We start from the raw sequence: 24,930 nt of genomic DNA, 5'->3' as shown, positions 1-24,930 counted from the left end.
TCTAGAGCAGTGATGTTTTTGGCTTTTCGCTTGGCAACACGGACTTTCATCTCCCTCCAAAGGTTTTCTATAGGGTTGAGATCTGGAGACTGGCTAGGCCACTCCAGGACCTTGAAATGCTTCTTACGAAGCCACTCCTTCGTTGCCCTGGCGGTGTGCTTTGGATCATTGTCATGTTGAAAGACCCAGCCACGTTTCATCTTCAATGCCCTTAATGATGGAAGGAGGTTTGCACTCAAAATCTCACGATACATGGCCCCATTCATTCTTTCATGTACCCGGATCAGTCGTCCTGGCCCCTTTGCAGAGAAACAGCCCCAAAGCATGATATTTCCACCACCATGCTTTACAGTAGGTATGGTGTTTGATGGATGCAACTCAGTATTCTTTTTCCTCCAAACATGACAAGTTGTGCTTCTACCAAACAGTTCCAGTTTGGTTTCATCAGACCATAGGACATTCTCCCAAAACTCCTCTGGATCATCCAAATGCTCTCTAGCAAACTTCAGACAGGCCCGGACATGTACTGGCTTAAGCAGTGGGACACGTCTGGCACTGCAGGATCTGAGTCCATGGTGGCGTAGTGTGTTACTTATGGTAGGCCTTGTTACATTGGTCCCAGCTCTCTGCAGTTCATTCACTAGGTCCACCCGCGTGGTTCTGGGATTTTTGCTCACCGTTCTTGTGATCATTCTGACCCCACGGGGTGGGATTTTGCGTGGAGCCCCAGATCGAGGGAGATTATCAGTGGTCTTGTATGTCTTCCATTTTCTAATTATTGCTCCCACTGTTGATTTCTTCACTCCAAGCTGGTTGGCTATTTCAGATTCAGTCTTCCCAGCCTGGTGCAGGGCTATAATTTTGTTTCTGGTGTCCTTTGACAGCTATTTGGTCTTCACCATAGTGGAGTTTGGAGTCAGACTGTTTGAGGGTGTGCACAGGTGTCTTTTTATACTGATAACAAGTTTAAACAGGTGCCATTGCTACAGGTAATGAGTGGAGGAAAGAGGAGACTCTTAATGAAGAAGTTACAGGTCTGTGAGAGCCAGAAATCTTGATTTTTTGTTTCTGACCAAATACTTATTTTCCACCATAATATGCAAATAAAATGTTAAAAAAACAGACAACGTGATTTTCTGGATTTTTTTCCCCAATTTATCTCCCATAGTTGAGGTCTACCTATGATGTAAATTACAGACGCCTCTCATCTTTTTAAGTGGTGGAACTTGCACTATTGCTGACTGACTAAATACTTTTTTGCCCCACTGTACCTGAATGTGGCACAAGATAAAGAACTTGTTTATAAGGATGCAGAACATATATACCAGAATTAGACCCAGGATAAGAGATATATCTACCAGGGTAGAGAAAATAAAGTCATAACCAAAAGTGATGGCACCCTTGAAATTATTCCAGAAAATGAGGTATTTCTCCCAGAAAATTATTGCAATGACATGTTTTGTTATACATGTTTTGTTTCTTTGTGTGTATTGGAACAACACAAAAAAACATAGAAAAATGCAAATTTCACGTAACTTCACACAAAACTCCCAAAATGGTCTGGGCAAAATTGTTGGTACTCTGAACATAATATTTGGTTGTACACTCTTTGGAATTGAGAACTTCAATCAATCACTTCCCATAAGCATCAACAAACTTCTCACACCTCTGAACTGGAACTTCGGACCAGTCTTTTTTTAAAAACTGCTTCAGATCTCTCATATTTGAAGGGTACCTTTTCCAACAGCAATCTTAAGATCTTTCAAAAGATGTTCAATGGGATTTAGATCAGACTCAGTTCTAGCCACTTCTCAACTTTCAAGCACATTGTTTCCATTCATTTATGGGTACTTCTTGAAGTATGTTTAAGTCATTGTGCTGCTGGAAGACCCATGACCTTGGACGCCAACCGAGCTTTCTGACACTATGCACTACATTGCAACCCAAAATCCTTTGGTAATCTTCAGATTTCATGATGCCTTGCATACTGTCAATGCACCCAGTGCCAAAGGCAGAAAAATAACCCTAAAACATCTTTAAACCTCCACCACATTTGACTACAGGTATTGTGTTCTTTTCTTTGTAGGTCTCATTCTGTTTTCGGTAAACAATAGAATGATGCGCTTTAACAAAAAGCCCAATCTTGGTTTAATCTGTTCACAATTCATTTTCCCAGAGGGATTTTAGGTTACTCATGTACATTTTGGCAAACTATAGTCTAGGTTTTTTATGTCTGTGTCAGCAGTGGGGTCCTGTAGGGTTTCATGCCTTAGCATTTAATTTCCTTCAAATGTTGATGGATAGTTTGCACTGATACTGCTGAACCTTGAGCCTGCATAACAGGTTGAATTTCTTTGGAACTTGATTGGGGCTGCTTATCAATGCCATGTGGTTTATCCTGAGTTCCAACTTTTCACCAATGTTTCTCTGCCGTCTACATCTAGGGAGATTAGCTAAAGTGCCATGGGTTGTAAACTTCTTGATTATATTGCTCACCGTGGAAAAAGGAACATCAAGATCTCTGTAGACTGATGGTAACCTTGAGATTGTTGATATTTTTCAACAATTTTGGTTATCAAATCCTCAGACAATTCTCTTCTATTTCTTTTCTCCATGCTTAGTGTGGCGCACACACAATCACACGCTGCTAGATTGACTCAACTTCTTCCTTTTTTGTAATCAGATTTCAGATTGTTGAAGACGAGATTTTCTCTCTAATGGAAACCAACCTCAGGTATCGTTGTCGATAGGTACCTATAGTATGGAGAAATAAATCAGAGAGACAGACAGCAGTTTGTCTTTCCAATATAATCTGCTTTATTGCCACCCCAGCCTTCTTTTATAACCCAAAAGTCACAAGGAGTATAGGTTACACAACATTTGGCCACAACACACATTTCTTGACGGCCTGTCACTTTTGCCCAAGATAGAATGCGGGAATGCTTTCTACATATTTCTTGTCAACAAGGGATTTGGCCAAACTATGTAGGTTACCTTGAAAAAAGGGCAAATCAGATGTACATCCTTGAGAGGATATCAACTCCCAACCTATTAACGTTCCTCCCAGAATAACTGACCTTTCACTAGATGGAATGTACGGGAAACTGGACTCAAGGAGACTTAGATGATAATACTTGACCCTTTGCATAGAAATATATTTTATTTATTTCAAATTAACCATTTCTTTCACAATTCCCCTCTTTTTATCATCTAATTTACCTTGCCCTATCTGATCTCTTCCTACCACTAGGTCTGCAGGATAGCCCTACTTCACGAAATACACAGCTTATCTAATGTATATCGTGGGATGCCAGTCCTGCTGCGCATCCATTCAGACTATACCTGGAAATCAGACCCACTTTCCCTTGTTAGCCCTGATTAATACAGAAGGTACTAAATATGTGGATTCGCTATGTGCATAGATATTAGATTAATATAGTAATGTATATATGAGTATATAGGAGTTGGATAAATAGATATATATATATATTTCAACGTATAAATGCAAAGTTCATATTTGAGGAAAGTTCATTTTGATAAAGAATTCTTGTTGAGGTCTTGTGAGCATCCTTCTTCCCGTTAGACCAACGGCCTTCCACATTGCATACAATCCGACAGGTCCACGGAAGTTTGTTTGTTGCAGAAGATGCATTCACGCTGGAGTGAAGTTATAAAGGTAGTCATCATTACTTGAGTGGACTTTATCTCTGAATCAGTATTGATCTTTAATTCACGTTTACCTGGAAAACAGTTGCATTTAGAACTGAGAATTTTCTTAATCAACAGTACGAACAACTTAACAGCTACTACGAGGATCAAAATAACGAACACAACTTGAATAAGGAAATGCATTATTCCTGACAACCATCCGCCGATTCCCTTGAACCAATTCAAAGGATTTAGCCAGGAGAGCCACTCATGGAAGGGCAAATTTTCTAGTGAATTAGCTTTTCACACTCCTTCCTTGATTAACCTTGCTTGCTCTATGTCATGGCTAATTCTCATTAGTCCAGTAGGATCTATATAGTGACAGCATGCAGGTCCCACCACCTGACAGAATCCTCCCTGTGAGGCAGTGAGATAGTCAAGGACCATAGAATGCTGGTTGGTAATTACTATGAGCTGTTTAGTATATGCGGATTCGACGTTAAGAGCGTCAAACAAATATTCAGTTACATTATCAAAGATATCTCCCAGTTCCTCTATCATCTGAGCATTTCTTACAGTTCCAAACATAAGTCCAAGGGGACCAGTCATAATCATCCCTGTTTTAAGGTACCAGGGGGTTTGCATTAGATGGCCTTTTTGGTTTTGTGTGGATGGCACACTCCGTTTTATTATCATGTGGTCTGGAATATTATTGTATGGGAAATCTTTTTCTTCCCACACCCACGTGGCTGGCTCTAGTCTGGCCAGAGTACAGGCACCTTCTGCCCCCCGGGGAATCCACCTGTATGCATTACTTCCGCATACTATGTATATTCCCTTGGGCAACTCAAACTGATATTCACTCGTGAGAGCCACTGCTATTGAAACCAGGAGTGTGGTGTCAGAATATAGGCACCAGGAGTCATCTAAATCGGTGGTGACTGACCTATAGTATCGTAGTGGCTGGCATTGGGGAGTAGTATTAATGCTTATAGACATTTCAGCTGCCCCATCCCCAAGCTGGCCCTCCCTGGTCTCTTCATCTATATGGACAGCTTCTTTTTCCTTACATAAGTTGGTGTCTCCTCCCATAAAGAAATAATTCCTTGACCAGTTGGTGTTATGCAGCATCCGTTCTAGACAGACACCCCTATAACATTGGAGTTTATCTTCCCTGGGGAAAGGGACCTTGGCAGCAAAGCTAACTCTTAGCTCCTGATCTGGAACCTTTCCTATATAATTCCGGTCTACTTCTCTATTTCCCCAAGTGCCATCATTATCCTTGAATTCAGACAGATTATTTGGACGCTTACTTAAAGGATCTTGGTTTCCAGTAAGATTAAATTGAAACCATGGTTGTCTAGTCCATCCTGTGATGGGTAAAGCAGCGGCAGTTTTACTCTGCTGCTCAGACAGATCTAAAGGCCGCATGTCCCAACATCCCCTTACGAACAGGTCCTGTTCTGATAACGGGGTTACAAAATAAGGCATAGTCTTAGCAGCTATAGGGGCATGGGAACAGATCCAACAATTTGACAAGTTTCGGGCCTGTACAATAAATTATGATACTGGACAAATTTATTAGTCCACTGTTTTGACAGATCACTATCCCAAACCTCAGGTATTTCATTGCTTAGTTTACCATGCACAGGGCCGGCGTCAGCACCCGGCGTACCCGGGCAAGTGCCGGGGCCCTGGCGAGACAGGGGGGCCCATTTACAGTAGTAACGGTTGGTTCACAACAAGTACTACTGTACACTCACACACTCCACACTGACACACTTATGCCATTATGCGCCCCTGGGGGGGGGGGCCCGCTGAGTCGCTGTGCTGTTGTGTGACACAGTGTGACAGTCTCCCAGCCAGGATCGGAGCACATCCATCATCACCGCCCCGCTGCGCAGCTGCAGGAATGCTCACCTCCGGCTCCAGGACCGTCACCATGGATACGCAGTCACTTCCGGGCCATCTCTCCTGTCACTTCCGGTCGGGTGAGAGCTCATCATCCTAAGAGCTCTGAGAAGAGATCCGGCTGCTGCTGTCATCCACGTCCTCCACCGTCCAGGGCCAGGTGTCCAGCGGCAGCGCAGGCGCAGCGCCAAGCAGAAAGACGAGCAGGAGGCAGGAGCAGCAATGCAGTCAGGTGCACGGACGATGCACCCGGTCCCTGTCCCTGCCTGTGTCCACAACGGTGAAGTGAAGCAGTAAGTGATGAAGAGTGAGTGAGTCTTTCTTCCAAGTTCCTGGTTGTGCCAACGCATTGCGGGGGAGATGCAGCCTGCTGTGAGCCTGGGAGTGGATCATCATGCCTGGTCTCTGCTCTGTGCAAGTTGCAAGACAGACAGTACTGTCTCACTCTCTGTCTGGGACTTGTACAATAATATGGTATGTTAGTGATGCTGGGACTTGTAGTCCTAGACTGTCTGTATATACTAAATGGCTGGCTGAGTTATATGCTACGTACGTGGGCTGTGTTATATACTACGTCACGGCCCGGGCCTGTGCTATATACTACGTGGGTGGCTGTGTTATATACTGCATGGGCTGTGGTATATACTGCGTGGGCTGTGTTATATATTACATGGCCTGTGCTATATACTACGTGGCCTGTGCCATATACTACGTGGCTGTGCTATCTACTACGTGGCTGGGCAATATACTACGTGGCTGGGCAATATACTACGTGGCTGTGTTATATACTACGTGGCTGTGTTATATACTACGTGGCTGTGTTATATACTACGTGGCTGTGCTATATACTACGTGGCTGTGCTATATACTACGTGGCCTGTGCAATATACTACGTGGAGGTGCTATATAATATGTGGGCTGTGCTATATACTACGTGGCTGTGCTATATAATACATGGGCTGTGCTATATAATACGTGGGCTGTGCTATATACTACGTGGTTGTGCTATATACTACATGGCTGTGCTATATACTACCTGGTTGTGCTATATACCACATGGGCTGTGTTATATACTACGTGGCCTGTGCTATATACTACGTGGCCTGGGCTATATACTACGTGGCCTGTGCTATATACTATGTGGCCTGTGCTATATACTACGTGGCCTGTGCTATATACTACATGGGCTGTGTTATATGCTGCTTGGTTGTGCTATATTTCTCTGCTGTATCTGTGCATCATGAATCGTGGTATGTGTTAAAGAGGGGGGCCCACTGAGACTCTTTCGCCCGGGGCCCTCAAAAACCTGGAGCCGGCCCTGACCATGCACCAAGGAAACAAGCATGAGAAATGTGAAGGAATAGTACTTTCTTAGTATCATTTCCTTTTAGTTCTTGTGGAATCTTTTACAGTGAGATGCGTGGATCCAGGCAGGCTTTCCTTCCAACTTGACTGAAGTTGGTGTGGTCAGCTGGACTTGATATGGTCCCTCAAATCGGGGGTCAAGGCTTTTTCTCAGGTGCTTCCGCGTCACCACGCAGTCTCCAGGCTTGAGATCATGCGAACCTGGCAAGGAGGAGGGATCTGGAACGGAACTAAAAACACGGGTGTGAATTTGTTGCAATATTTGTTGCAATGCGCCAACATAAGCTGTCATATTTGAATGAGAAACTTGCATCTGCTGGGGGAAATACAACCCTGTTTTTGGAGGTCCCCCAAAAAGAATCTCGTATGGACTCAGACTGGTCTTTTTAGTTGGTGTAACCCTTACTGTATACAATGCAATGGGAAGACACTCAGTCCATGGTTTACCTGTTTCTGCCATTGCTTTCTGGATTTTCATTTTTAAAGTACCATTCAACCTTTCCACCTTACCGCTGCTTTGCGGATGGTAGGAGTGTGGAATGATTGCTCAATTCCTAGAGCTCGAGTGATTTCTTGACACACCTGTGAAGTGAAGTGACTACCTCTGTCACTTTCAATGACCTCGGGTACTCCAAATCTGCAGACTACCTCTGATAACAGTTTCTTTGCGACAGTGCGTGCATTAGCACAGGCACAGGGCCAAGCTTCTGGCCAGTTGGAAAATAAATCAATGCACACTAGTACATACTCATAGGTGCCTACCCTTGGAAGCTGCATAAAATCAATTTGCACTCGCTGAAAAGGATACAATGGTCTGGCGGTGCACTTTGGCGGCACCTTCACCGTTTTTCCTATGTTATGGCAGGCACAGATTACGCATCCCTGTATGAATTTGGCAGCAGCATAGTGGAAACCTGGAGCGACCCAACTTGCCTTAACCTGACTTACCATTGCGTCTTTAGACTGATGCGTTTTGCCATGAGAGAGAGAGCACATCATGGGGAACAATGCCCTTAGAAGGCAGTACTTACTGTCGACTCCCCACAGACCATCTTCTTCCTTCACACATAGGTGCCTTTGCCAGTCTTCTTTTTCCGGTGTAGAGACCTGTTCTTGCAGGCTCTGAAGTAGTTGTAGGTCCATCCCCCCGGACACCTGTACAGTGTATATCTCTGCGGGGAGAGGAAAAAGTGCAGCAGCTTTGGCTGCAATGTCAGCTCTATTATTGCCTTCGGCTTCTCTAGTGCGCTCTTTAGTATGAGCCTGCACTTTAATTATTGCAACTCTCTTTGGCAGTTCCAGTGCTCTCAGGAGTTGAGCTACCAACTCTGCATTTTTAATGAGTTTACCAGAGGAACCAACAAACTGTCTGCTCTTCCATATGGGACCGTAATCATGGCAAATGCCAAAAGCATAGCGACTGTCTGTAAAAATATTTGCTATTAGATGTTCAGCCATTATACACGCCTCAGTGAGTGCCCTCAATTCAGCTTCCTGAGCAGACATCCCAGGTGGTAGTGCTTCACTTTTAACTACACCATGTTGGTCAACTACAGCATACCCCGTGTGGGGTACTCCATCCTGATAAAATCGTGACCCATCTACATAGAGCTCTAGATCTGCATTAGGAATCGGTGTCTCTTGCACATTGGCAAGCGGTTGTGTTTCTGCATCCATAAGCTCAAAGCAATTATGCTGAGCTTCAATTTCTTGGTCATCATCTGTGTCAGGCAACAAAGTGGCTGGGTTCAGAACCGTACACCTTTTTATTGTCACATTTGGAGGTGTCAGCAAAGCCACTTCGTATTTTGTCAGTCTGTTCATTGACAAATGTTTTGTTCTAGCTTGGAGCAATAGCTCCTGTACAGAGTGTGGTACTAAAATCTCCAAAGGATTGTCCAGCACCAAATCTGCAACTTTTTCTTTTAGTACTGCACATGCAGCAACTGCTCTGATACATGTAGGTGCTCCCTTGGCTACTATATCTAGTTGGGCGGAATAGTATCCCAAAGGGCGATGTTTTCCTCCATGTTCCTGTGTGAATACACCTTTAGCATGTCCTCCTGATTCATGACAGTACAAACGAAAAGGGAGGTCATAGTTTGGAATTCCTAGTGCTGGGGCTGAGAGAATGGCTCCCTTCAGATCCCTGAACCCCTCTTTGGCTTCTGGGGTCAGTTGGTATGGCTGCCCCTTGTTGCATGTGGACAATACATCAAAGAGGGGCTGCATCAATTGAGAGGCAGCAGGAATCCATTCTCGACAATAGCCTATCAACCCCAGGAATGTTCTGAGTGCAGGGATTGATGCGGGCTCTACTGCTTGGCTGATAGCCTTTTTCCTTTCTGGTGTTATGTGTTTCAACTGTGATGAGATGCAGTGCCCCAAAAATGTGACCTTTTCCTTTGCTATCTGCAATTTTTCTTTGGACACTTTGCATCCCTCATGATACAAAAATATTAGTAGAGAAACTGTTTCATTTAGGCAGACTTTTCTGTTAGGGGTACATAGTAGTAGATCATCAACATATTGAAGCAGCTGTACCTCACCATTTTCAGGGTGCCAGGAGAGCAGAATTCCCGCCATTGCCTCAGAAAACAAAGAGGGAGATGTTGCTCCTCCTTGAGGCAAGCGTGTCCAACAATACTGTTTACCTGCATGGGTGAATGCAAACAGCAGTTGGCTTTCCTCATCAATAGGCACCGAGAAAAAGGCATTGCTTAGATCTATTACAGTGAAACATTTTGCATTGCTTGGAATTTGATTCAGTAGAGTGTGTGGGTTTGGCACTATGGGTAGGTCAACAATCATTAGTTTGTTAATTTCTCTTAGATCATGTACCATGCGGTAAACCACTGGTTGTCCCTCAATCTGCTTATTTTTTACCGGAAAAAGAGGTGTATTATATACAGATTTTCTCTCGGTCAATATTCCTGCTTTCAGATACGTTGATACATGAGTTGAGATGGCCTCTGTCTGTTCTCTACTTAGAGGATACTGTCAAATACGTACCGGTACTGTTCCTGGTCTTAATTTAATTGATACAGGTGATATTCTCAACAATCCCACATCAGTTTTGTCTTTTACCCATAGTGCTGGTGGTACTTGTTCAAGCATCTGCTGGACTTCCATATCTTGCTCAATTGGCAGGTTCTCGGCATCATCCAGCACAGTCATTGACATCATAGTAGAGAGTATTTCTTCTGACAACGGGCCTGCAACAGTCATACCTTTCTTTCCAAATTTAATAATTGCATTTACTGCGTTTAGAATGTCTGCTGTCATGATCCCAATGGCAGGGGATCACAAAAGGACAAGCACAAAAACAAAACAAGCTCTAGGGTGATGGAACCTGAGCTGACCGCGATCCTGAACCTAAACACACAACTAGCAGTAGCCGGGGAACGTGCCTATGATGATTCCTAGACGTCTCGCGCCAGACTTCCCCTATAAGAAGAAACACAGACCTCACTTGCCTCCAGAGAAACACCCCACAGAAATAGCAGCCCCCCACATGTAATAACGGTGAAATGAGAGGAAAGCACATACGTAGTTATGAAAATAGAATCAGCAAAAATGAGGCCCGCTAAAGCTAGATAGCAGAGGATACAAAAGTGAACTGCGCGGTCAGCGAAAAACCCTTCAAAAAACCATCCTGAAATTACTTGAACTCATGTGCCAACTCATGGAACATGAGGAGTAATTTCAGCCCACTAGAGCAACCAGCAGCAAGGAATCACATCTCTGCAAGCTGGACTAAGACAAAAATTAAGCAAAACGTGGAACAGGAAAATCAAAACTTAGCTTGTCCTGAAGATAACAGACGCAGGGAGCAGAGGTAAAAAGACACGCTGAATACATTGATAGCCGGCGAGGAAATGACAAAAAAGCCAGGTTAAATAGGAAACTCCTATAACCTGATGGAACAGGTGGACACCAGAGACCGCAGAGAACACAAGTCACCCAGTACCATCAGTAACCACCAGAGGGAGCCCAAAAACAGAACTCACAACAGTACCCCCCCCTTGAGGAGGGGTCACCGAACCCTCACGAGAACCACCAGGGTGACCAGGATGAGCCCTATGAAAATCACGGACCAAATCGGCAGCATGAACATCAGAGGCAATCACCCAAGAATTATCCTCCTGACCATAACCCTTCCACTTGACCAAATACTGGAGTTTCCGTCTGGAAACACGAGAATCCAAGATCTTCTCCACAACATACTCCAATTCACCCTCCACCAGCACAGGAGCAGGAGGCTCAAGCGAAGGAACGACAGGTACCTCATACTTCCGCAACAACGACCGATGGAACACATTATGAATAGCAAACGATGCTGGGAGATCCAAATGAAACGACACAGGGTTAAGAATTTCCAAGATCCTATAGGGATCGATGAACCGAGGCTTGAACTTAGGAGAAGAGACCTTCATAGGAACAAAACGAGAAGACAACAACACCAAGTCCCCAACAAGAAGTCGAGGACCCACGCGGCGACGGCGATTAGCAAACTGCTGAGCCCTCTCCTGGGACAACTTCAAATTGTCCACCACATGACTCCAAATCCGATGCAACCTATCCACCACCATGTCCACTCCAGGACAATCAGAAGGCTCCACCTGACCAGAGGAAAAACGAGGATGAAACCCCGAATTACAAAAGAAAGGAGACACCAAGGTAGCAGAACTAGCCTGATTATTAAGGGCAAACTCGGCAAGCGGCAAAAAGGAAACCCAGTCATCTTGATCAGCAGAAACAAAACACCTTAAATAAGTTTCTAAAGTCTGATTAGTTCGTTCCGTCTGGCCATTCGTCTGAGGATGGAATGCAGACGAAAAGGACAAATCAATGCCCATCTTAGCACAGAACGTCCGCAAAAATCTAAACACAAACTGGGATCCCCTGTCAGAAATGATGTTCTCCGGAATGCCATGCAGACGGACCACGTTTTGAAAAAACAGAGGGACCAACTCAGAGGAGGAAGGTAACTTAGGCAAGGGTACCAGATGAACCATCTTAGAAAAGCGGTCACACACAACCCATATGACGGACATTTTTTGAGAGACAGGGAGATCCGAAATAAAGTCCATGGAAATGTGCGTCCAAGGCCTCTTCGGGATAGGCAAAGGTAACAACAATCCACTGGCCCGAGAACAGCAAGGCTTAGCCCGAGCGCAAACTCCACAAGACTGCACGAAAGAACGCACATCCCTCGACAAGGAAGGCCACCAAAAAGACCTGGCCACCAAGTCTCTAGTACCAAATATTCCAGGATGACCTGCCAACACAGAAGAATGGACCTCGGAGATGACTCTACTGGTCCAATTATCCGGAACAAACAGTCTTTCCGGCGGACAACGATCAGGTTTATCCGCCTGAAACTCCTGCAAAGCACGTCGCAAGTCTGGGGAGACAGCCGACAAAATCACCCCATCCCTAAGGATACCAGTGGGCTCAGAATTTCCAGGGGAGTCAGGCACAAAACTCCTAGAAAGAGCATCCGCCTTCACATTCTTTGAACCTGGCAGGTATGAAACCACAAAATTGAAATGGGAGAAAAACAGTGACCAACGAGCCTGTCTAGGATTCAGACGCTTGGCAGACTCAAGGTACATCAGATTTTTGTGATCAGTCAAGACCACCACACGATGTCTAGCACCCTCAAGCCAATGACGCCACTCCTCAAATGCCCACTTCATGGCCAAAAGCTCCCGATTACCAACATCATAATTCCGTTCAGCGGGCGAAAATTTTCTAGAAAAGAACGCACATGGCTTCATCACTGAGCCATCGGAGCTTCTCTGTGACAAAACCGCCCCCGCTCCGATCTCGGAAGCATCGACCTCAACCTGAAAAGGAAGTGACGTATCTGGCTGACGCAACACAGGAGCAGAAGAAAACCGGCGCTTAAGCTCCTGAAAGGCCTCCACAGCCGCAGGAGACCAATCAGTAACATCAGCACCCTTTTTAGTCAAATCCGTCAATGGCTTAACAACACTAGAAAAATTAGTTATGAAGCGACGATAAAAATTAGCAAAGCCCAAGAACTTCTGTAGACTCTTAAGAGATGTAGGCTGCGTCCAGTCACAAATAGCCTGAACCTTGACGGGATTCATCTCAATAGTAGAAGGGGAAAAAATATACCCCAAAAAAGAAATCTTCTGGACTCCAAAGAGACATTTAGAACCCTTTACAAACAAAGAATTGGCCCGCAGGACCTGAAACACCTTCCTGACCTGCTGAACATGAGACTCCCAGTCATCAGAAAAAAACAAAACATCATCCAAATACACGATAATAAATTTATCCAGATATTCACGGAAAATATCGTGCATAAAAGACTGGAAGACAGAAGGAGCATTAGAAAGTCCAAAAGGCATCACCAAATACTCGAAATGGCCCTCAGGCGTATTAAATGCGGTTTTCCACTCATCACCCTGCCTTATCCGCACAAGATTATACGCACCCCGAAGATCAATCTTAGTGAACCATTTAGCCCCCTTAATGCGAGCGAACAAATCAGTCAACAATGGCAAAGGATACTGATATTTGACTGTAATCTTATTCAAAAGACGATAATCTATGCAAGGCCTCAAGGAACCATCTTTTTTGGCCACAAAAAAAAAACCTGCTCCCAAAGGGGACGAAGATGGACGGATATGTCCCTTTTCCAAGGACTCCTTAACATAATTCCGCATAGCAGTATGCTCTGGCACTGACAGATTGAACAAACGACCTTTAGGGAATTTACTGCCGGGAATCAAATCTATAGCACAATCGCAATCCCTGTGAGGAGGAAGCGAACTGAGCTTAGGCTCCTCAAAAACCTCCCGATAATCAGACAAAAATACCGGAACCTCAGAAGGAGTAGATGAAGTGATAGAAATCGGAGATGCATCATCATGAACCCCCTGATATCCCCAGCTTAACACAGACATTGTTTTCCAGTCCAGGACTGGGTTATGAGTTTGTAACCATGGCAGACCAAGTACTAAGACATCATGTAAATTATACAGTACCAGGAAGCGAATCACCTCCTGATGAACGGGAGTCATACGCATGGTCACTTGTGTCCAGTACTGAGGTTTATTCATAGCCAAAGGTGTAGAGTCAATTCCATTCAAAGGAATAGGAACTTCCAGAGGCTCTAGACTAAACCCACAGCGATTGGCAAATGACCAATCCATAAGACTCAAGGCAGCGCCTGAATCCACATAGGCATCGACGGAAATGGATGATAATGAACAAATCAGCGTCACAGCCAGAATGAACTTAGACTGTAAAGTACCAATGGCAACAGACTTATCCACCTTTTTTGTGCGTTTAGAGCATGCTGATATAACATGAGCTGAATCACCACAATAAAAACACAATCCATTTTTCCGCCTATAATTTTGCCGTTCACTTCTGGACTGAATTCTATCACATTGCATTATCTCAGGTGCCTGTTCAGAAGACACCGCCAAATGGTGCACAGGTTTGCGCTCCCGTAAACGCCAATCAATCTGAATAGCCATAGTCATGGACTCATTCAGACCTGTAGGCGCCGGGAACCCCACCATAACATCTTTAATGGCCTCAGAAAGGCCACCTCTGAATTTTGCAGCCAGAGCGCACTCATTCCACTGAGTAAGCACCGACCACTTCCGAAATTTCTGACAATATATTTCTGCTTCATCTTGCCCCTGAGAGAGAGCCAATAAAGCTTTTTCAGCCTGAATCTCTAGGTTAGTTTCCTCATAGAGCAAACCCAATGCCAGAAAAAACGCATCCACATTGAGCAACGCAGGATCCCCTGGTGCCAATGCAAATGCCCAATTCTGAGGGTCACCCCGCAGGAAAGATATAACAATCTTGACCTGCTGAGCAGGGTCTCCAGAGGAGCGAAATTTCAAGGAAAGAAACAACTTGCAATTGTTCCTAAAATTCAGAAAACTAGATCTATCTCCAGAAAAAAACTCTGGGACAGGAATTCTAGGTTCAGACATAGGCGTATGTACAACAAAATCTTGTATATTTTGAACCTTAGCAGCAAGATTATTCAGGCTGGAAGCCAAACTCTGGACGTCCATGATAAACAGCTGAGGTCAGAGCCATTCAAGGATTAAGAGGAGGAAAGAAGTAGTCAAGCTGCAATTAAGGCTAGGCAGCAAACACTGAGGAGGAGAAAAAAAAAAACTTCATCAGACTACTTTTCCTCCTACTTCAGCCAAAACGATGACCAATTTTTTCTGGCCGGCTATACTGTCATGATCCCAATGGTAGGGGATCACAAAAGGACAAGCACAAAAACAAAACAAGCTCTAGAGTGATGGAACCTGAGCTGACCGCGATCCTGAACCTAAACACACAACTAGCAGTAGCCGGGGAACGTGCCTACGATGATTCCTAGACGTCTCGCGCCAGCCGAAGGATTAACTTCCCCTATAAGAAGAAACACAGACCTCACTTGCCTCCAGAGAAACACCCCACAGAAATAGCAGCCCCCCACATGTAATAACGGTGAAATGAGAGGAAAGCACATACGTAGTTATGAAAATAGAATCAGCAAAAATGAGGCCCGCTAAAGCTAGATAGCAGAGGATACAAAAGTGAACTGCGCGGTCAGCGAAAAACCCTTCAAAAAACCATCCTGAAATTACTTGAACTCATGTGCCAACTCATGGAACATGAGGAGTAATTTCAGCCCACTAGAGCAACCAGCAGCAAGGAATCACATCTCTGCAAGCTGGACTAAGACAAAAATTAAGCAAAACGTGGAACAGGAAAATCAAAACTTAGCTTGTCCTGAAGATAACAGACGCAGGGAGCAGAGGTAAAAGACAGGCTGAATACATTGATAGCCGGCGAGGAAATGACAAAAAAGCCAGGTTAAATAGGAAACTCCCATAACCTGATGGAACAGGTGGACACCAGAGACCGCAGAGAACACAAGTCACCCAGTACCATCAGTAACCACCAGAGGGAGCCCAAAAACAGAACTCACAACAGTCTGCACCCATTAAATTTAGTGGGCATTTGTCTGAAACTAGCAATTGGGCACACATCAGTGATATGTGCTATTCGCACCTTCATAGGCTCAGTTTCATACAAAGGATGAGTTGTTCCTCCAGCTCCCAGCCCTGGAATCGTTTTTCCTGTCATGAATCGCTGTGGCATATCATTTTTTCGTATAATAGTACGGCTCACCCCCGTATCAATCAGGCAGTCTAATTGCTTCCCATTAGGAAGTTGTAATTGTGTGATGGCCATTGGACCATCGCGTGGGGGAACCACTATTACAGAAGTATGCTGGGGGCTGCCAAATTTCTAGTCTGAAGTATTTCCGTCCTCCTCTGTCATTACCATTGCAACATGGGTTGGGTCTGGTTTGGTTGCTGTTCGTCGGGGACAATTTCTCTTAATATGCCCCCTTTGGCCACAACCAAAACAGAGCCCCTTCCTTCTGCATTCCTCCGAGTCAGGTACCCCATATCTTCTCCCCTGAGCGCCCTGCCATGTTCCTCTATTTTGCAACCCTGCTGCCTGCACTGCGGTTTTGACAGCATTGTTGAAAGCATCAAGGGGTATGTTGACCATAACTGGAGTTGGTTTCTGCTGTTTCTTTGCCTTTCTACTGTTAATCTGATCCTCCACCCCTCTAAACATGGGAAGGGACTGGTCAAGGGTGGCATAAATGCATTCTGGTCGAACACGCATTACTTCTGTCCGTATTTCTTCCCTTAGTCCTGTCATGAACATATTTTTGAGAAATCTGGCTTCTCTTGGATTCTTTAGGTCATAGTCATGGTCTGTGAACACGGCTGTACATCTAGCATAGAATCTGTCAATTGGTTCATCTGCCCCCTGAAATACCTCTGGTAACCCTGATGCTAGTTCCTCTGCCTGTTTTTTGGCAACTACAAGTAATCTAGCCAGGAACTGCAGTCCTGAGTCCCTAGTTTTCTTGTCCTCTGGTACAGCTTGTATTGCAGCATCTACTTGGACTGCCTTTACCTTTTCAACAAGTGGCACTCTGGCAGAAATACGACATAATGGTTCTAAGTCATTCCATGCAGCATCGTAATTATCAGCTGCACTTTCCATAGCTTTGTAAAACCCAAGAGGATTTTTGTACGGGTCTGGGAAACTATTGGCCATAGTAAGCTGCTCAGATCTACTCCATGGCTTATACCAAGTAGTGGTATCTACCTTTGCATCCTCTCCCACTTCTGGTGGTCTGCTGGTTGTTTGTGTGATGACTGGGAGGGCTGTGGCCATGTCACTTCTCTCTGTCCTAGTAACATAGTAACATAGTTAGTAAGGCCGAAAAAAGACATTTGTCCATCCAGTTCAGCCTATATTCCATCATAATAAATCCCCAGATCTACGTCCTTCTACAGAACCTAATTGTATGATACAATATTGTTATGCTCCAGGAAGACATCCAGGCCTCTCTTGAACCCCTCGACTGAGTTCGCCATCACCACCTCCTCAGGCAAGCAATTCCAGATTCTCACTGCCCTAAGAGTAAAGAATCCTCTTCTATGTTGGTGGAAAAACCTTCTCTCCTCCAGACGCAAAGAATGCCCCCTTGTGCCCGTCACCTTCCTTGGTATAAACAGATCCTCAGCGAGATATTTGTATTGTCCCCTAATATACTTATACATGGTTATTAGATCGCCGATCAGTCGTCTTTTTTCTAGACTAAATAATCCTAATTTCGCTAATCTATCTGGGTATTGTAGTTCTCCCATCCCCTTTATTAATTTTGTTGCCCTCCTTTGTACTCTCTCTAGTTCCATTATATCCTTCCTGAGCACCGGTGCCCAAAACTGGACACAGTACTCCATGTGCGGTCTAACTAGGGATTTGTACAGAGGCAGTATAATGCTCTCATCATGTGTATCCAGACCTCTTTTAATGCACCCCATGATCCTGTTTGCCTTGGCAGCTGCTGCCTGGCACTGGCTGCTCCAGGTAAGTTTATCATTAACTAGGATCCCCAAGTCCTTCTCCCTGTCAGATTTACCCAGTGGTTTCCCATTCAGTGTGTAATGGTGACATTGATTCCTTCTTCCCATGTGTATAACCTTACATTTATCATTGTTAACCCCTTAATCCCATATGACGTACTATCCCGTCCAGGTGACCTGGGACTTAATTCCCATGGACGGGATAGTACGTCATATGCGATCGGCCGCGCTCACGGGGGGAGCGCGGCCGATCGCGGCCGGGTGTCAGCTGCCTATCGCAGCTGACATCCGGCACTATGTGCCAGGAGCGGTCACGGACCGCTCCCGGCACATTAACCCCCGGCACACCGCGATCAAAGATGATCGCGGTGTGCCGGCGGTGCAGGGAAGCATCGCGCAGGGAGGGGGCTCCCTGCGGGCTTCCCTGAGACGATCGGTACACGGTGATGTGCTCACCGTGTACCGAGCGTCTTCTCCCTGCAGTCCCCGGATCCAAAATGGCCGCCGGGCTGCATCCGGGTCCTGCAGGGAGCACTTCCGGGTCAGGATCAGGCTGCAGCTGCAGCTCTAATCCTGCCCGGCTGTATGTCAGATCACCGATCTGATAGAGTGCTGTGCACACTGTCAGATCGGTGATCTGTGATGTCCCCCCCTGGGACAAAGTGAAAAAGTGAAAAAAAAAATTTCCACACTTGTAAAAAAAAAAATAAAAAAAAAATTCCTAAATAAAGCAGAAAAAAAAAAATATTATTCCCATAAATACATTTCTTTACATAAAAAAAAAACAAAAAAACAATAAAAGTACACATATTTAGTATCGCCGCGTCCGTAACGACCCGACCTATAAAACTGGCCCACTAGTTAACCCCTTCAGTGAACACCATAAGAAAAAAAAAAAAAAAAACGAGCCAAAAAACAACGCTTTATTATCATAACGCTGAACAAAAAGTGGAATAACACGCGATCAAAAAGACGGATATAAATAACCATGGTACCTCTGAAAACGTCATCTTGTCCCGCAAAAAAGGAGCCGCCATATAGCATCATAACCAAAAAAATAAAAAAGTTATAGTCCGCAGAATAAAGCGATGCCAAAATAATTATTTTTTCTATAAAATAGCTTTTATCGTATAAAAGCGCCAAAACATAAAAAAAATGATATAAATGAGGTATCGCTGTAATCGTACTGACCCGAAGAATAAAACTGCTTCATCAATTTTACCAAACGCGGAACGGTATAAACGCCTCCCCCAAAAGAAATTCATGAATAGCTGGTTTTTGGTCATTCTGCCTCACAAAAAAATCGGAATAAAAAGCGATCAAAAACTGTCACGTGTCCGAAAATGTAACCGATAAAAACGTCAACTCGTCCCGCAAAAAACAAGACCTCACATGACTCTGTGGACCAAAATATGGAAAAATTATAGGTCTCAAAATGTGGAGACGCAAAAACTTTTTTGCTATAAAAAGCGTCTTTTAGTGTGTGACGGCTGCCAATCATAAAAATCCGCTAAAAAACTCGCTATAAAAGTAAATCAAACCCCCCTTCATCACCCCCTTAGTTAGGCTAGGTTCACATTGCGTTAATGGGTTAACGCTAACGGACAGCGTTGCACGGCGAAAATGTCACAATTAACGCCGTGCAACGGGTCCGTTAGCACAACCATTGACAGCAATGTGATTTTCAGGTGTAGCGCATCGCTAGAGCGTGCCATTTTCGGCTCGCGCTAGCAAGGTGCCATTCTTTTGTGGCGCGCCTCAGACGCTGCTTGCAGCGTCCGCGGCGCGCCCGAGGTCCGATCCCCGATCTTCCAGAGCGGGGACGTTAACGCGACCACTAAACACGACACCTAAAAAGACATTGTGTTAGCGCAATCCGCTAGTGCTAAACGGATTTCCCTAACGCAATGTGAACCTAGCCTTAGGGAAAAATAATAAAATTAAAAAAAAATGTATTTATTTCCATTTTCCGGTTAGGGTTAGGGTTAGGGTTAGGGCTAGGGTTGGGGCTAGGGTTAGGGTTTGGATTACATTTACGGTTGGGATTAGGGTTGGGATTAGAATTAGGGGTGTGTCTGGGTTAGGTGTGTGGTTAGGGTTACAGTTGGGATTAGGGTTAGTGGTGCGTTTGGATTAGGGTTTCATTTATAATTGGGGGGTTTCCACTGTTCAGGCACATCAGGGGCTCTCCAAACGCGACATGGCGTCCGATCTCAATTCCAGCCAATTCTGCATTGAAAAAGTAAAACAGTGCTCCTTCACTTCCGAGCTCTCCCGTGCGCCCAAACAGGGGTTTACCCCAACATATGGGGTATCAGCGTACTCGAGACAAATTGGACAACAACTTTTTGGGTCCAAGTTCTCTTGTTATCCTTGGGAAAATAAAAATTTGGGGGGCTAAAAATCATTTTTGTGGGAAAAAAAAGGATTTTTATTTTCACGGCTCTGCGTTGTAAACTGTAGTGAAACACTTGGGGGTTCAAAGTTTTCACAACACATCTAGATAAGTTCCATGGGAGGTCTAGTTTCCAATATGGGGTCACTTGTGGGTGGTTTCTATTGTTTGGGTACATCAGGGGCTCTGCAAATGCAACGTGACGCCTGCAGACCAATCCATCTAAGTCTGCATTCCAAATGGCGCTCCTTCCCTTCCGAGCTCTGCCATGAGCCCAAACAGTGGTTCCCCCCCACATATGGGGTATCAGCGTACTCAGGACAAATTGAACAACAACTTTTGGGGTCCAATTTATTCTGTTACCCTTGTAAAAATACAAAGCTGGGGGCTAAAAAATCATTTTTGTGAAAAAAAAAAGAATTTTTATTTTCACGGGTCTGCGTTATAAACTGTAGTGAAACACTTAGGGGTTCAAAGTTCTCACAACACATCTAGATAAGTTCCATGGGAGGTCTAGTTTCTAATATGGGGTCACTTGTGGGGGGTTTGTACTGTTTGGGTACATCAGGGGCTCTGCAAATGCAACGTGACTCCTGCAGACCAATCCATCTAAGTCTGCATTCCAAATGGCGCTCCTTCCCTTCCGAGCTCTGCCATGCGCCCAAACAGTGGTTCCCCCCCACATATGGGGTATCAGCGTACTCAGGACAAATTGGACAACAACTTTTGGGGTCCAATTTATTATGTTACCCTTGTGAAAATACAAAACTGGGGGCTAAAAAATTTTTGCGAAAAAAAAATAAATTTATTTTAACGGCTCTGCGTTATAAACTGTAGTGAAACACTTGGGGGTTCAAAGCTCTCAAAACACATCTAGATAAGTTCCTTAGAGGGTCTAGTTTCCAAAATGGTGTCACTTGTGGGGGTTTTTAATGTTTAGGCACATCAGGGGCTCTCCAAACCAACATGGCGTCCCATCTTAATTCCAGTCAATTTTGCATTGAAAAGTCAAATGGCGCTCCTTCCCTTCCGAGCTCTGCTATGCACCCAAAAAGTGGTTTACCCCCACATATGGGGTATCGTCGCACTCAGGACAAATTGCACAACAACTTTTGTGGTCTAATTTCTTCTCTTACCCTTGGGAAAATAAAAAATTGGGGGCGAAAAGATCATTTTTGTGAAAAAATAAGATTTTTTATTTTTACGGCTCTGCATTATAAACTTCTGTGAAGCACTTGTTGGGTCAAAGTGCTCACCACACATCTAGATAAGTTCCTTAAGGGGTCTACTTTTCAAAATGGTGTCACTTGTGAGGGGTTCCAATGTTTAGGCACATCAGGGGCTCTCCAAACGCAACATGGCGTCCCATCTCAATTCCAGTCAATTTTGCATTGAAAAGTCAAATGGCGCTCCTTTCCTTCCGAGCTCTGCCATGCGCCCAAACAGTGGTTTACCCCCACATATGGGGTATCGTCGCACTCAGGACAAATTGCACAACAACTTTTGTGGTCTAATTTCTTCTCTTACCCTTGGGAAAATAAAAAATTGGTGGCGAAAAGATTATTTTTGTGAAAAAATATGATTTTTTATTTTTACGGCTCTGCATTATAAACTTCTGTGAAGCACTTGTTGGGTCAAAGTGCTCACCACACCTCTAGATAAGTTCCTTAAGGGGTCTACTTTCCAAAATGGTGTCACTTGTGGGGATTTCAATGTTTAGGCACATCAGGGGCTCTCCAAACGCAACATGGCATCCCATCTCAATTCCAGTCAATTTTGCATTGAAAAGTAAAATGGCGCTCCTTCCCTTCCGAGCTCTGCCATACGCCCAAACAATGGTTTACACCCATATACGGGGTATCAGCGTACTCAGGACAAATTGGCCAACAATTTTTGAGGTTCAATTTCTTCTCTTACTCTTGGGAAAATAAAAAATTGGGGGCGAAAAGATCATTTTTGTGAAAAAATATGATTTTTTATTTTTACGGCTCTGCATTATAAACTTCTGTGAAGCAATTGGTGGGTCAAAGTGGTCACCACACATCTAGATAAGTTCCTTAGGGTGTCTACTTTCCAAAATGGTGTCACTTGTGGGGGGTTTCAATGTTTAGGCACATCAGTGGCTCTCCAAACGCAACATGGTGTCCCATCTCAATTCCTGTCAATTTTGCATTTAAAAGTCAAATGGCGCTCCTTCCCTTCCGAGCTCTGCCATGCGCCCAAACAGTGGTTTACCCCCACATATGGGGTATCAGCGTACTCAGTACAGATTGTACAACAATGTTTGGGGTCCATTTTATCCTGTTACCCTTGGTAAAATAAAACAAATTGGAGCTGAAATAAATTTTGTGTGAAAAAAAGTTAAATATTCATTTTTATTTAAACATTCCAAAAATTCCTGTGAAACCCCTGAAGGGTTAATAAACTTCTTGAATGTGGTTTTGAGCACCTTGAGGGGTGCAGTTTTTAGAATGGTGTCACACTTGGGTATTTTCTATCATATAGACCCCTCAAAATGACATCAAATGAGATGTGGTCCCTAAAAAAAAATGGTGTTGTAAAAATGAGAAATTGCTGGTCAACTTTGAACCCTTATAACTCCCTAACAAAAAAAAATTTTGGTTCCAAAATTGTGCTGATGTAAAGGAGACATGTGGGAAATGTTACTTATTAAGTATTTTGCGTGACATATCTCTGTGATTTAAGGGCATAAAAATTTAAAGTTGGAAAATTGCGAAATTTTCAAAATTTTCACCAAATTTCCGTTTTTTTCACAAATAAACGCAAGTTATATCGAATAAATGTTACTACTAAAATGAAGTACAATATGTCACGAGAAAACAATGTCAGAATCGCCAAGATCCGTTGAAGCGTTCCAGAGTTATAACCTCATAAAGGGACAGTGGTCAGAATTGTAAAAATTGGCCCGGTCATTAACGTGCAAACCACCCTCGGGGCTTAAGGGGTTAAACCTCATCTGCCACCTTTCAGCCCAAGTTTCCAACTTATCCAGATCCATCTGTAGCAGAATACTATCTTCTCTTGTATTAACTGCTTTACATAGTTTTGTATCATCTGCAAATATCGATATTTTACTGTGTAAACCTTCTACCAGATCATTAATGAATATGTTGAAGAGAACAGGTCCCAATACTGACCCCTGCGGTACCCCACTGGTCACAGCGACCCAGTTAGAGACTATACCATTTATAGCCACCCTCTGCTTTCTATCACTAAGCCAGTTACTAACCCATTTACACACAATTTCCCCCAGACCAAGCATTCTCATTTTGTGTACCAACCTCTTGTGCGGCACGGTATCAAACGCTTTGGAAAAATCGAGATATACCACGTCCAATGACTCACCGTGGTCCAGCCTATAGCTTACCTCTTCATAAAAACTGATTAGATTGGTTTGACAGGAGCGATTTCTCATAAACCCATGCTGATATGGAGTTAAACAGTTATTCTCATTGAGATAATCCAGAATAACATCCCTCAGAAACCCTTCAAATATTTTACCAACAATAGAGGTTAGACTTACTGGCCTATAATTTCCAGGTTCACTTTTAGAGCCCTTTTTGAATATTGGCACCACATTTGCTATGCGCCAATCCTGCGGAACAGACCCTGTCGCTATAGAGTCCCTAAAAATAAGAAATAATGGTTTATCTATTACATTACTTAGTTCTCTTAGTACTCGTGGGTGTATGCCATCCGGACCCGGAGATTTATCTATTTTGATCTTATTTAGCCGGTTTCGCACCTCTTCTTGGGTTAGATTGGTGACCCTTAATATAGGGTTTTCATTGTTTCTTGGGATTTCACCTAGCATTTCATTTTCCACCGTGAATACCGTGGAGAAGAAGGTGTTTAATATGTTAGCTTTTTCCTCGTCATCTACAACCATTCTTTCCTCACTATTTTTTAAGGGGCCTACATTTTCAGTTTTTATTCTTTTACTATTGATATAGTTGAAGAACAGTTTGGGATTAGTTTTACTCTCCTTAGCAATGTGCTTCTCTGTTTCCTTTTTGGCAGCTTTAATTAGTTTTTTAGATAAAGTATTTTTCTCCCTATAGTTTTTTAGAGCTTCAATGGTGCCATCCTGCTTTAGTAGTGCAAATGCTTTCTTTTTACTGTTAATTGCCTGTCTTACTTCTTTGTTTAGCCACATTGGGTTTTTCCTATTTCTAGTCCTTTTATTCCCACAAGGTATAAACCGCTTACACTGCCTATTTAGGATGTTCTTAAACATTTCCCATTTATTATCTGTATTCTTATTTCTGAGGATATTGTCCCAGTCTACCAGATTAAGGGCATCTCTAAGCTGGTCAAACTTTGCCTTCCTAAAGTTCAGTGTTTTTGTGACTCCCTGACAAGTCCCCCTAGTGAAAGACAGGTGAAACTGTACAATATTGTGGTCGCTATTTCCTAGATGCCCGACCACCTGCAGATTTGTTATTCTGTCAGGTCTATTAGATAGTATTAGGTCTAAAAGTGCTGCTCCTCTGGTTGGATTCTGCACCAATTGTGAAAGATAATTTTTCTTGGTTATTAGCAGAAACCTGTTGCCTTTATGGGTTTCACAGGTTTCTGTTTCCCAGTTAATATCCGGGTAGTTAAAGTCCCCCATAACCAGGACCTCATTAT

Source organism: Ranitomeya imitator, chromosome 4, assembly GCF_032444005.1.
Source record: "Ranitomeya imitator isolate aRanImi1 chromosome 4, aRanImi1.pri, whole genome shotgun sequence".
Lineage (NCBI taxonomy): Eukaryota > Metazoa > Chordata > Amphibia > Anura > Dendrobatidae > Ranitomeya > Ranitomeya imitator.
The sequence above is the reverse complement of the archived record's forward strand: the minus strand, read 5'-3'. Positions refer to the sequence as shown.